The sequence below is a fragment of the Anopheles nili genome, chromosome 2 (assembly GCF_943737925.1).
Source record: "Anopheles nili chromosome 2, idAnoNiliSN_F5_01, whole genome shotgun sequence".
Taxonomy (NCBI): Eukaryota; Metazoa; Arthropoda; class Insecta; order Diptera; family Culicidae; genus Anopheles; species Anopheles nili.
The window spans coordinates 28056842-28067972 of record NC_071291.1 but is presented as its reverse complement, the minus strand read 5'-3'; positions in this window follow the sequence as shown (position 1 = coordinate 28067972).

Genomic DNA, 11131 nt, shown 5'->3' with positions numbered 1-11131 from the left:
TCGGCGCTTTGCCCGTGGCCAGCCTACGTTCGCGCCTCGAATGTTAATGAAGGTTTCGCGCAACGACCGGCTCACGAGGGGCACGTGATGCAAATCGCATACGCGCCGCCTTCTGGCTCGCCCGGCAACAATTAACATCGTGTACGGGTCCGCGCGCGCGCCGCCTGCCGTTATCTTGATTTGCGCGTGCATTTTACGCGCGTACGCGCCACCGAAATATTATGTACAACAACACGCCTGACGCGACGCGGTGCAGTGATTCCGCGCGGTACGTGCAATAAATTTGATTACACATGACGAACAAACGCCCGGTGCGCTGGTGGTGAATGTTTCATGCACGTATACCATGGTTCTTTGGCGAACGCGAATGAGCGCACAAATTGCAGCGCTGCACTGTCGGTGTGTTTGCTTTATTTTCTCCCAAGCAACTTCCGAGTGTCTCCGCACCACAAGAAGAAAGCTCGTAAGCGGCAGCTCGCACTTGGCATGAGGCCATTTTCCTTTGTGAGACTGTGAACCACAGCGCCACACGATGGTACACCGTCAGCGAGTTATGATGGGACATTTTAAAAATGCATTTGTCATGGCGCAATCAGCCGCAAAATTTGTGCCCAACGTCGGCGCTGGCTTGGGTGGAGAATCAATAATTTACACTGGCCACCCACCCACACAGGGTGTGGCTAAGGTTGCCTTGCCTTGGGAAACCGGAACAATCGCGGGGCATTACGGGGATCGTTAGTTCCTTGCGACAGCTTGCGCCCAAAAAACATGGACACACGCCATTGCGGGAGGCCTGTGTTACGGGAAATGTGACCTCTTTGGGGTGGGTAGCGCACGTATGACGGCGCTCTTGCTTCCCGGGATGGACAGGACGTCATCACGTCACCGCATATGCTGGCCTTCGTGGTGATTGGCTCGGACGTACTTCTTAACGATCGCCACAACTGGCCAGGTGTTGGTTTACTTGCCTCGGTGGTTTTCCCTGCGTTGGTTCGTTTCTTGACGTGCTCCATTCAACCGGCGCATCCTTGTGCTGAGCGTGTAGAAGGACAAACTTGGAGGGAGTGAAATGGACGTTATCGTCGTCTCGTCAGCCCTCTCTCTAGCGGCGCTTGTTCAGTATTTTCGGCACGTCCAAAGGACGGATGCTCCAAATGGGGTCACTTGCTATTTTGGACCATTTCCGTCTTATGGTCGGTTTCCATCCGACGAGGTTGGCCAGCTGCGGGTTGAAGAAGCTCTCCTGGGTAAACCGGAAACGGACGCGCTGGGTGAAAGAGTACTGTCTAACGATTTAATTACGTTATTTAGTACAGCTCTTTGGTTTCTCAACGGGCCAAAAGCTGGACTGCCTTGCCTGGACGGCCGATCGTTCCCTCATCCTTGATCCCTTGATTACTTCTTCGTTCGCTTTCATCGTAGCGCGGAAAAAGTCGAAAATCCGTTAAAAGGATGTACCGCTGTCTCAGGACGCCCGACCGTCTCCACACGTTTCATCTGATGGCCAGAGGGCGCAGGGTAAACGAAAATTGGCCAAACGATTTCAATTGCAGGGAACGGAGCAGCAGGCCGCGTACGGTTTGGAAATTGGCTTTTAATAGGGTGTATGAATGCGCGCTCTTCTCCGCCCACCGGTTCCGGGGCAATTTTCCCCCTTCGAAGAAGCTAAAAGGTTGGGAAAGAAATTAGTACCGATCGGCAGGAGCAGTCGCCGCCAGCAGGCAGAACGAACGAACGGCTTTCGCGAGCTACCGATTCTTCAGTTGGACTCGGCCCACTGGAAATCATTCGAAACGCGGTGATATCTTCGCGAGCTTGCTCTACCCGGAGCGCTCGCGACGAGACGGTTAGGAATAAAGTTTTACGATAATTGTGATAAGAGTGGCAAAGTTCTGTGTCTTAAGTGCGACTCAGCGAGAAATATGCGAGTGGCACTTCAGCTGCTCGCTTGGGAGTGGGCACTTGACGCGAACGAACGCGTTCTCGAGCGGCCACCATTCTGTCGCGCTTTGATTTATGGAGGTAGCAGCAGAGAAAAAGCGCTCGCTAGTTAGCACTGCACCGACTAATTTCCGTCCGGGCTAGCTGCTGCTGCTGCTTTGAGACGGTGCTCGCCCTTCATAACTTCCGCCTGGGGGCCATTTTTGCTCGCTGTCGTTGAGGGCCGTTTCACGACAATGTGCTTATCCGATGATATGCTGTGTGCGCGTGGACAAAGGATTCACCCAGCGTTTTGACTCGTTTTGTACGCTGGCGCCAGTAGTGGTTTGTGAAAATGATCGCAAGCCATGGAGCTATTATTCAGCATTTGCCCAGTTTTATAGGTCACCACCAGCTGAGCTCTCAACGTATTGATCCGCTTGCGAATCATTGATTGTAATCCTTTCTTTAAGACCAACCCAGTACGATTATTTGCATCCCTTTTGTAATTCTAAACTTGTTGCATTTGTAGTATTTTTACGATTTTTTCATCTGCTGTATTACATTATGCTGAATGGTGTATCGATCTGGTTTCATACTTTTGTAACACACCGCTCGTTTGGAAGCGATGTGTCCTGTCGACGATTATTTTGATGCAATACTGTTTAATATATGGGTATAATACGAAGTAATAGTATCATCCGCTCGAACCAATAGCTGGGATGTGCGTCGAACGACAGTCGCCGCGATGCCGCTGGTCGATGGAGACGCCTGGTACTTTTCGCGCACTTCAATGGAGGCGCCAGGTGCCGTTATGGTATATGAAAAAAATAATCGATACCTCGCTTTCGTCATCGCGAGTCGATGTGAATACTTTCAAATAGCTCCAAACGCTACGCAGGGTTCCATTACCGTATCGCATTGCAAGATGGCGCATCGCATTCAATTTATGCTTCCAGCGAAACGCTTCTGCACAACCGGTGGATTAGCACATCACGCATGAATGTTTTATTGCTGATTAATGAGAAAAGTAAGCTCGTAAAATGTGTTGTTTCACACTGCACAGCGGGTAGTAGGTGTGAGTTTAATTCTTACATTCTGTTATCCAACATGGGTGAGCTTCAGCATTGGAGCTAGCTTCCGGCGCTTGGGAAACACACGGGCGTTGCAATGCAAAGCGTGCTCTGCAGTAGTTGCTCGGAAATGGCTACATAAATTGCGTCTTAATGGGTCTTTGAACTGGACAGTTAATCATGCTTTTAAATCCAGCCGCTTTATGCGCAAGCTGTCGGCACCATTTTGGGGTGCTTGATGTATGGAAATGCTTTAATACTGTCTAATTCAACGCACAATGACGAAAGGATTAAACAAACGGTAGGATTGAATGCGTGATTTATGTAGTTTGAAGATGGTGCATACATGATTGACTGCAGTGTCAGCTTTTTTTTTGCTTCCGTCTACATGTTCTTAAGGATTTGTGGGCATTGAAGCACAGAAATAGGATAAAGCCCGCTCTCTGCATGTTTTAAACGCTCTATGTAATTGATTGATAATTTGGAGTTTTTTGTTTATTGAATTTCAAGCAAGGATTCCGCTAGAGCTGTTTCATCGGGTAATTAATGGTGCAATTTGTTTGCTGCAGGGTTCCTTCTCTATGCTACTATCGGAACAGCTCATTGAGGACGAGTGTTATGAAATATCCTGGCTTCGTGATGCTATTATACTGCCCCATCTCCATCTTTCTCACTCTATCGACAACGGCTGGTGTGACGATGGAATGTGCCGAAGCACCCACCCTGATATGATGATGCAAGCATTTCGGTCATGCTTGCGATCGTGTCTAAATCTGCAATATTATGTCCTTCCAAATTGAACCAAATGGCCGACTTTCATAGGCCAATTACTTCTCCATTGTGATCGCCATCCGCACTAGCAGGCCCGGTCGGCAAATAGAAGCTGGGGTAGGGATGAAGCAAACTTTTGTAATTTGCATGCATAGTACGTGTGTCGTAAAGCCGGCATGAGCCATGCCAATACTTTGCCAGCAGCCAACCGAACGCCCGGTTTTACGATGCGCTCGAGATGCTAGTGGCTTCGAGCCGGCACGGCGCTAGTTGGTAAATTTAATTGAATAAACGTCTATAGCCCACCGTGGTTGGGCATGCCGGGGTTGAAAGGAACCATCCGTACCTTTCGACAAGTCGCCACCGATGGAATAACGAAGATCTCCTGGTGTTCGGCTCGCCTGGAATGCTGCAGCTACGATGCAAATTCCACCCCTGGCACAGTTGGGCGTTTCGTAATTTTATTTCATTAAGGTGAATGTCTCCAAACAAACCCGAATGATTATTAGTTCGGCGGGGACTGGAAACGCCTGGTGCTCGGGTCATCGTTTCGTGCGTCCCGTCTGCAATGCGATATGATGTGCTGCTGCGGTTGGTGAAGTAATTGCATTTTACGGTGCACACCCCGCGCTGTTGACGAGTTTCTGTCTGCCCGGGTGCAAGAACGGAATCCGGGTGGTCAGGTTCGTAGGGTGAGATTTGCGTACCGGCAACTGCCGGTACATTGTTGTGCTAATTGAATATTAACAATGCACCCAACTGTCTCCAACAGCACTCAAAGCCGTGCAGTGCAACAGAACTTTCATCCATCAACGACAGCCTCTCGAAGCTTTCATTTTACAGCACGTTACCCGTGGGTTGGGAAGAGGAATTATTACAATTTTAGTGCATTGCGATTTCAATTCTCGTTCAAATGAAATTGTTATTGTTTGCGGTACTTATTCTTCTAGCGTAACAAGTATTCAAATCCATCAAAACAACACACACACACACATCCGTATCGCACTTAGTTTGTGGAAAATTGATCACTATCCGCAACCGCGACGCCAATCGCGGTAGAGGCACAATCGGACCAGGAAATGACATCGAATGGACATTCAATTCCATTTAAATCCCCCTGCTTGCCATGGCGTGTCCTGTTGTCTGTGTCCTTTTGCCAGAATGTAACAAAAGGAACCGAAATGGCGCTTCGCAAGAGTGAGCCGCTGTCGTCAGCGTGTTCGAGCAAAGCTCGACAGTACGTTTGTACTTACGCTTCTTCCGTGCGGGCTGCCTTGCACGGTAAACATTTTGAGGAATGAAAAATCTATTACCGCATTACCAGCGCCCCAGAAAATGCGCGCTACGTCGTACTGTTGGCCCGACGCTGCGAACGGTGAGGAGAAAACAAAACCAACCCTTGACGAACGAGAGCGTAAGTGCGAAACGTTGTTTCTTGCGTTTTCTTGCGTTCTTTATTGCATTACGTTCAATCCTTTCGCAAGCCATCCAGCAGTACCCAGAGCGGCGGGCATGTACTGAGGCGATAGCAGCCACCACACCGTGGCACTTCACTACCCCAATGCCCAGTGCGACGTGATGGCGTTTTATGTTGTTCTTTGTGTGTGTGTTTTTTTTTGTTTTTGCTTCTCCTTATCGTGAAACGTCAAACATTCACTTTTCGCAAGGAGATTCAATTTTATGATAATGCCCACCGAACGGTGCTTTTCCATTCGAATTGCATTTGTTTTCTTGCTTTCCGTCCTTTTCCGAACGGGTTGGTTGCCCAGCACGGCCAGCAATCCGAGCGAGCAAACATATCGAAGCCCTTGGCGAGGCTCATTTGTATTTTGGGCGGGTGGCACGAGCCGGCGCTAGCACAACGGCGAGAAGGGAACGTAATGTGTCTATTGGCCGTGTCCGTGATTGCAGCCGGAGGTCGTAACGATAGACGATCTCTCGAGAGCCCGCCGATGAACTGGTATGCTAGTGATAATTGAATTTCTCGTCGAAGGGTCTGCTTCTAGGGTCTCTTTTTTTCATGCCGCTGATGGGGCAAGGCGATATGATAATAACAGTAAAGCAAGGCGGATCTCGCGTTGATCGAGCAAAACTAAAGCGAAATAGCGGGAATGTTGTACATAAAACAATACTGCTAAAACTATCGCCTCGTTCGCTTTTATGTCGTGTTTGGGTTGCGAACCCAGCGTCGTTATGACAAATTTATCTGCGAACATGGGAAAGCTAACCCCAACAAGCGCTTCGGGTAGGGCACTCGAGTTTAGAGTTTTGGTTCTGTTTGTGACATCGCGTATCATAGCCCAGCACATTCATCCTTCGTGACCGCATCCTTAATTTACGCTTCGATGTACGCAAATGACGCGCTTCGATACTAGTAGCATGTCCGCGCAATGCAACACCGGGAGCGCGTTTGGTGACCGATCAAACGTTTGTTCGAAGCTCCTGGAACTCCCTTGTTGCCGTTTGTTTGCATATCATCAATCAGTAATTATTTATCGATTTAACTGCACGACATGACTGCTCCGAGGCCGCATGCCATTTGTGCCGGCTTTCCATCGATGGTACCGGAAGCGATCGCGCGTTTCATTAGCTTTGAACGCGAACGCAAGAACCACCCAAGCCCACCGCAAAGTCGCACTCGAATTGGACGGCGAGTGGCGTGCTCTGTTGTAAATCGGTTTGATGCTACGGCTCCGATCCGATGACGGTGAGTCCATACCAGGAAAGGACATTCCGACTACGGGCAAAACCCATGGCGATGGTACGATCGCGGACCATAGTCACATGCACCCAATGCTACACGGCACACCTTTTCTAATCGCAATTTAATTGCGTTCGCTTGCCATTCCTCGTGCTTCGTTCTTCATATGCCTACCCGTATTTCCGTTAGGATGCGACACACACGCCCATTCATGCGGTTGGTGATGGATTTCGTTTTTCCACCATCGCAACGGTCGAGCCGGATCGATCCGATAACAAAATGTCAATGATAATAACGGGCCGAGGCCGACATGCGTCAAACCGACGCGTGGAACCGGGTGACGCTTTCGTTCGGGTAAAACGTGACTGCAACAGTGGAAAAATGTGCGCCCTTTCGTCGTACGCCACCTAAATGACATCTCATATCGATCCGCCCGAGGGTCACGGAGTGTCACACCAATGACAAAACCCGCCGCCGTGGGTGTGTTTGTAGTAGGGCTGGTCCGTTTATCGGCGGCTGCATAAGTGAGCAGCTGGTTTGGTTCTCCGGGACGTCACTGAGACGTCCACCGATTGACATCGTAATCTTGACCATCGGTGGGGTCGTACGTACGCGCTGTGACGCGCTTGTCTTTTGTGCTACCGGCGGCTACCAATTGAAGCGGAATTCAAATTGATAAATTAACAAGCAATTAGGCCTTGGCCCAGCGACGACGCTGGCATCGGGTCGCACTGTCGGCTGTCACTCGAGGAATCAGTTAGCGCACGCTACGTTAAACTCCATCGAATGAACGTGACGTCTACTATCTGTTAGGCCAGCCTGAGCTGAAAGCTTTTCATTTTGCCCTACCCATTTACGTGAAATATCTCTCGTTTGCTTTTTACCATTTTAAGCAACACTCAAAAATCGTTGCATTTATTATTCAAAGCAACACACCGCGAATGCTAATTGTCAACAGAGAAAGCGAGCTGGAGTCCGAACACCAACGTTTCTCGCACGTTTCCGTCGCTACAAACCACATTTATTTGCCGTCAACTCAAAGCACTGCCACTCTTTTCTGGTGCTGTACCGTTGCATCGTAAGTGCACAACCGCAAAAGTGAGGCCGAGGATGCAAAACGTTACAGAAAAGTGCAACCGTTTGTCCCGGTGCCGCCTTTTGCCGATGGGAGGAAAAACTTTTCTTGGTTTCGAGTGTGGCAGCTTGGTGCTTAGCATGAAACACGGCGACACGGACGGCAGCTTCCAACCGAACAAATATAAATATTCAAGTCGCCAGCGATGGTGACGCTTTTTCTTTTAGCCATTCCTGCCGGATGGAATAAAACAACAGAAACCGAACAGAATTGTACGGACATCTTTGCCGCAGTGGTGGGTTTGTCGATTGCAGCTGGCAGCACTCACCGTCGGGTTGAGGTGGTGGTTTAATGGACAGAAATTCTCAGAAAACTATCTGTAATTAGTAAGTAAACATTCGGTTGTCATCTCGCCGGTGTAGCAAGCGATGCTGCTGCTTGTGGCATGTCTCCATCGTAGCTACGTATTACTTCTGCAGCTGTTACGACGATACCGGACAAGGACCACCACAGAGCTCGAGAGTCGCGCGCGGTTTGTTTGATCGTGTTTTAATTCAAACGTAACGCTCCGGTGATTTCAATCTCGACAAAACGCAACACCACCCACCGAAGCCAGCAGCCGTTACAACCGTACCGTGCTAGCATTGGCGGTGTATCTTTACCGTGCCATTTAGCTGTTGATTAGCTTTAGCGATGGTTCGTAAGAGATGATTCGATTGTGGCATCGGTGTTCGGGCTGCTAGGGGACTTTTGATTCATCACTAAATCCCTCATCGCACAATGCCGGTATAATTTAATCAAACTCACATTCCTTGGCCTTGCTGTGGTCTCGCTGCGACGTGCTAGGAAGAAGGAGGGTGTCGTGTTAATGTCAGCCGCGCCTCGAGAGTGCCTCACGCATGGACGCATTCGAAAAGGCAAGCGAAATAGAGTGAAATATGCTCACGACATATCAATCAAGCTCGAGCCACGCGTCTAGATAGCTTGTAGTCTTATCGCGTTCAAGTAGACAGCGTTATGTCAGAGCGGTGCTTCATCGTGCAACCAATGTGGATGAGATCACACGTTTAAGCGTGCCTAGTCAGGGTAGCTGCCAAGCTTTGACGCGCAACAACGTTCGTCAAATCACTTGAACCGACTTACGGATAGGAGCAAAAACCGCACCACAACAGTCTGTTAATGATTTATTATTCCACGCGCCACGCTGGTAACGCTTTCCGGTAACGAGCGCAGAGTATTTTTGTTGTTGGCCGTGTTGTGCGCGGCTAATGAAGCGCCCTCGTAACGGCAAGGAACAAACATTAGTTGACGAGGTTCACCACGGTGTTCATCTGCTTTGTGCTGCTACAGGGGGCAGGAAAACTAGTGCAAACATGTTGAGCACAGAATTTATTAAAATAATTCGAAAGCGTTCATTGCGCATGTATACGATTGCACTACATTTATGTGCTGTTTTTGTCACCCATCGTAGGGCGAAAAAGATCCTTACCAAAAACAGCGTTCACCGTTTGTGCGAAACTCCTTGCGCACCTTGCATTGATTCGTGTAATACGCGTATCACTTTACCGAAAACGTTTTTCCCATTCTCGGTCGATGCCTGTCTGCCTGCGCTTTTCCTTGTAGCGCATGTGGCTGTGCATGCGTGTGTGCGTGTGTGCTCGTTGGAAAGGTGAAAATGTTGCTGATAAGACTGTGCATAACTAACGGTAACAGAGTAGCGTGTAGTAGCAAGGACGCCCATGCCCAAGCGCACCCACTCGTTCGTCTTTGCCATTGCCTCCCACCCCAGCGGGTGCCAGATGAGGCGGGGGTAAATGTTTTCCCGTTCCGTTTCTTCCGGTTGAGCTCACCAAAGATGGGCCAAAATTCTCCGACCTCACCAGAGAGAGCCTCCTTCGAAATGATGACGGCAATAATGGTGTGTACTCGACATACGAAAAGGACGCCTAGTCTGTGTGTGTGTGTGTGCACTGGGAAGCCCTCGAAAACACGGAGCTGCACATTACGCGGGTGGCAGGCGCAGGTGGATCACTTATACCTGGCTGTTTCCCCGTCGTGTTATCCTGCACCCACCCAAACACCGCACGGCCGCCCGCTGCGTAAACACATTCATCGCTTTATGCGATGCGATATTGTAATGTCCTGCAGAGACACAGTGTGCCACCTGCGCCTGGCATATATCGTGTGTGTGTGTGTGTGTGTGACGAAGAGGATGATGGTGGGTGGGGTGTGTGGGGGTAGGGAGATGGTATGACTTGCAAATGTGAGGCTTTTTACTTCTCTCGTTCATCCCTCCATTTCGCTTTTGCACTCCAGCTGTCATATTTTTGGCCGATCAACGTTGGCGTATTTGCGTGCCTCGCTCCTTCCACACATTCACGGTGCCAGAGTACGCGTTCGATGCTTTCGGGCTCATGGAATCATAAAAAGCAGCACCGTGCATCATTCCGACCGACCGTGAGCCCACCGGTGGTGTACTATGTAGTCATCGCCCATCACAAGTTTCGCGCACGCCTCCCCCACAAACACGACCAAATGATGGACGATTTAGTGCCGGCTCGATCACCAGGCGTACAATTACGTCCTTGCTTCGTGCCAGTGCTTGATCATGGTTTTCCTCGCACCGCACTGCGAATGGTGACAAATTGAACGCCGAAAAAAAAAAACGAAGTCTCGCACCCCAACACGGGCGCCGGAGCCGATTTTCCCTCGACGGAAACGCTAGCGCACACGTGTTTTGCTAGCGTAGGCTTGCGGGAGAAATGTTCGCGAAAAAAGTGCTACCAGTGTCGAGAAGTAATTGACACACCAGAAAACGATGCTCGTTATTGGGCAATTGATTGGGTACCATACGATGGCGGGAATGGGACCGATGGCGAATGGATTAACATTGGCGCCAGCTGCAGGTGGTCGCTTGCGAGAGACACATTTACGTAATGAATCGAATGGTGATCATTCTGCAGAGGGTACCTTTCGTTTTCTGGCACATTGTATGCACCGACTCAGGAACAGAATGAAAAGTAATTATAAAAAAGGAATCATGCAAACGGTTCAATATATTTGTCATTTGCTTGTTGTGATGTACACGTATAGCTCTGTGTCTTCTAGTTGCATATCAAATGAGAACGATTTTTTATGCATTCATTTTTAGCTACCGTATAATCAATGCCAACAATCCCCTTTCCATTCCCTACATATTTTGGATGTTGAACATGGTGTTACTTTTGCTAGAAATGTCTCCGAATGAGAGTCATGTTAGAGTGTTGATGGAATCAAAGATGGTGCAGATTATTGTCAGGCTTCCGCATCGTGGATCTCGAGCTGCTTGCCTCGAGCTACAATAATGCTTCCAAGGATGCATTTTCCATCGACTTACTGTAGAATGGTGTATAAATCCGGCTTATAAGCTATAAGCTGTCGAAAGCATTAGTAACTTTCAACCCGATGAACTGATTGGATAATTTGACATGAGTTAACAAAGAGAATGCCGCAACTTTTGGAAAATATTGCCCACGACGAGCCATGTAGATTTCATCTAAATCCTGATGTAAATTTTCCGTCCGTTGCCATAATGTATGCACATTGAATTTT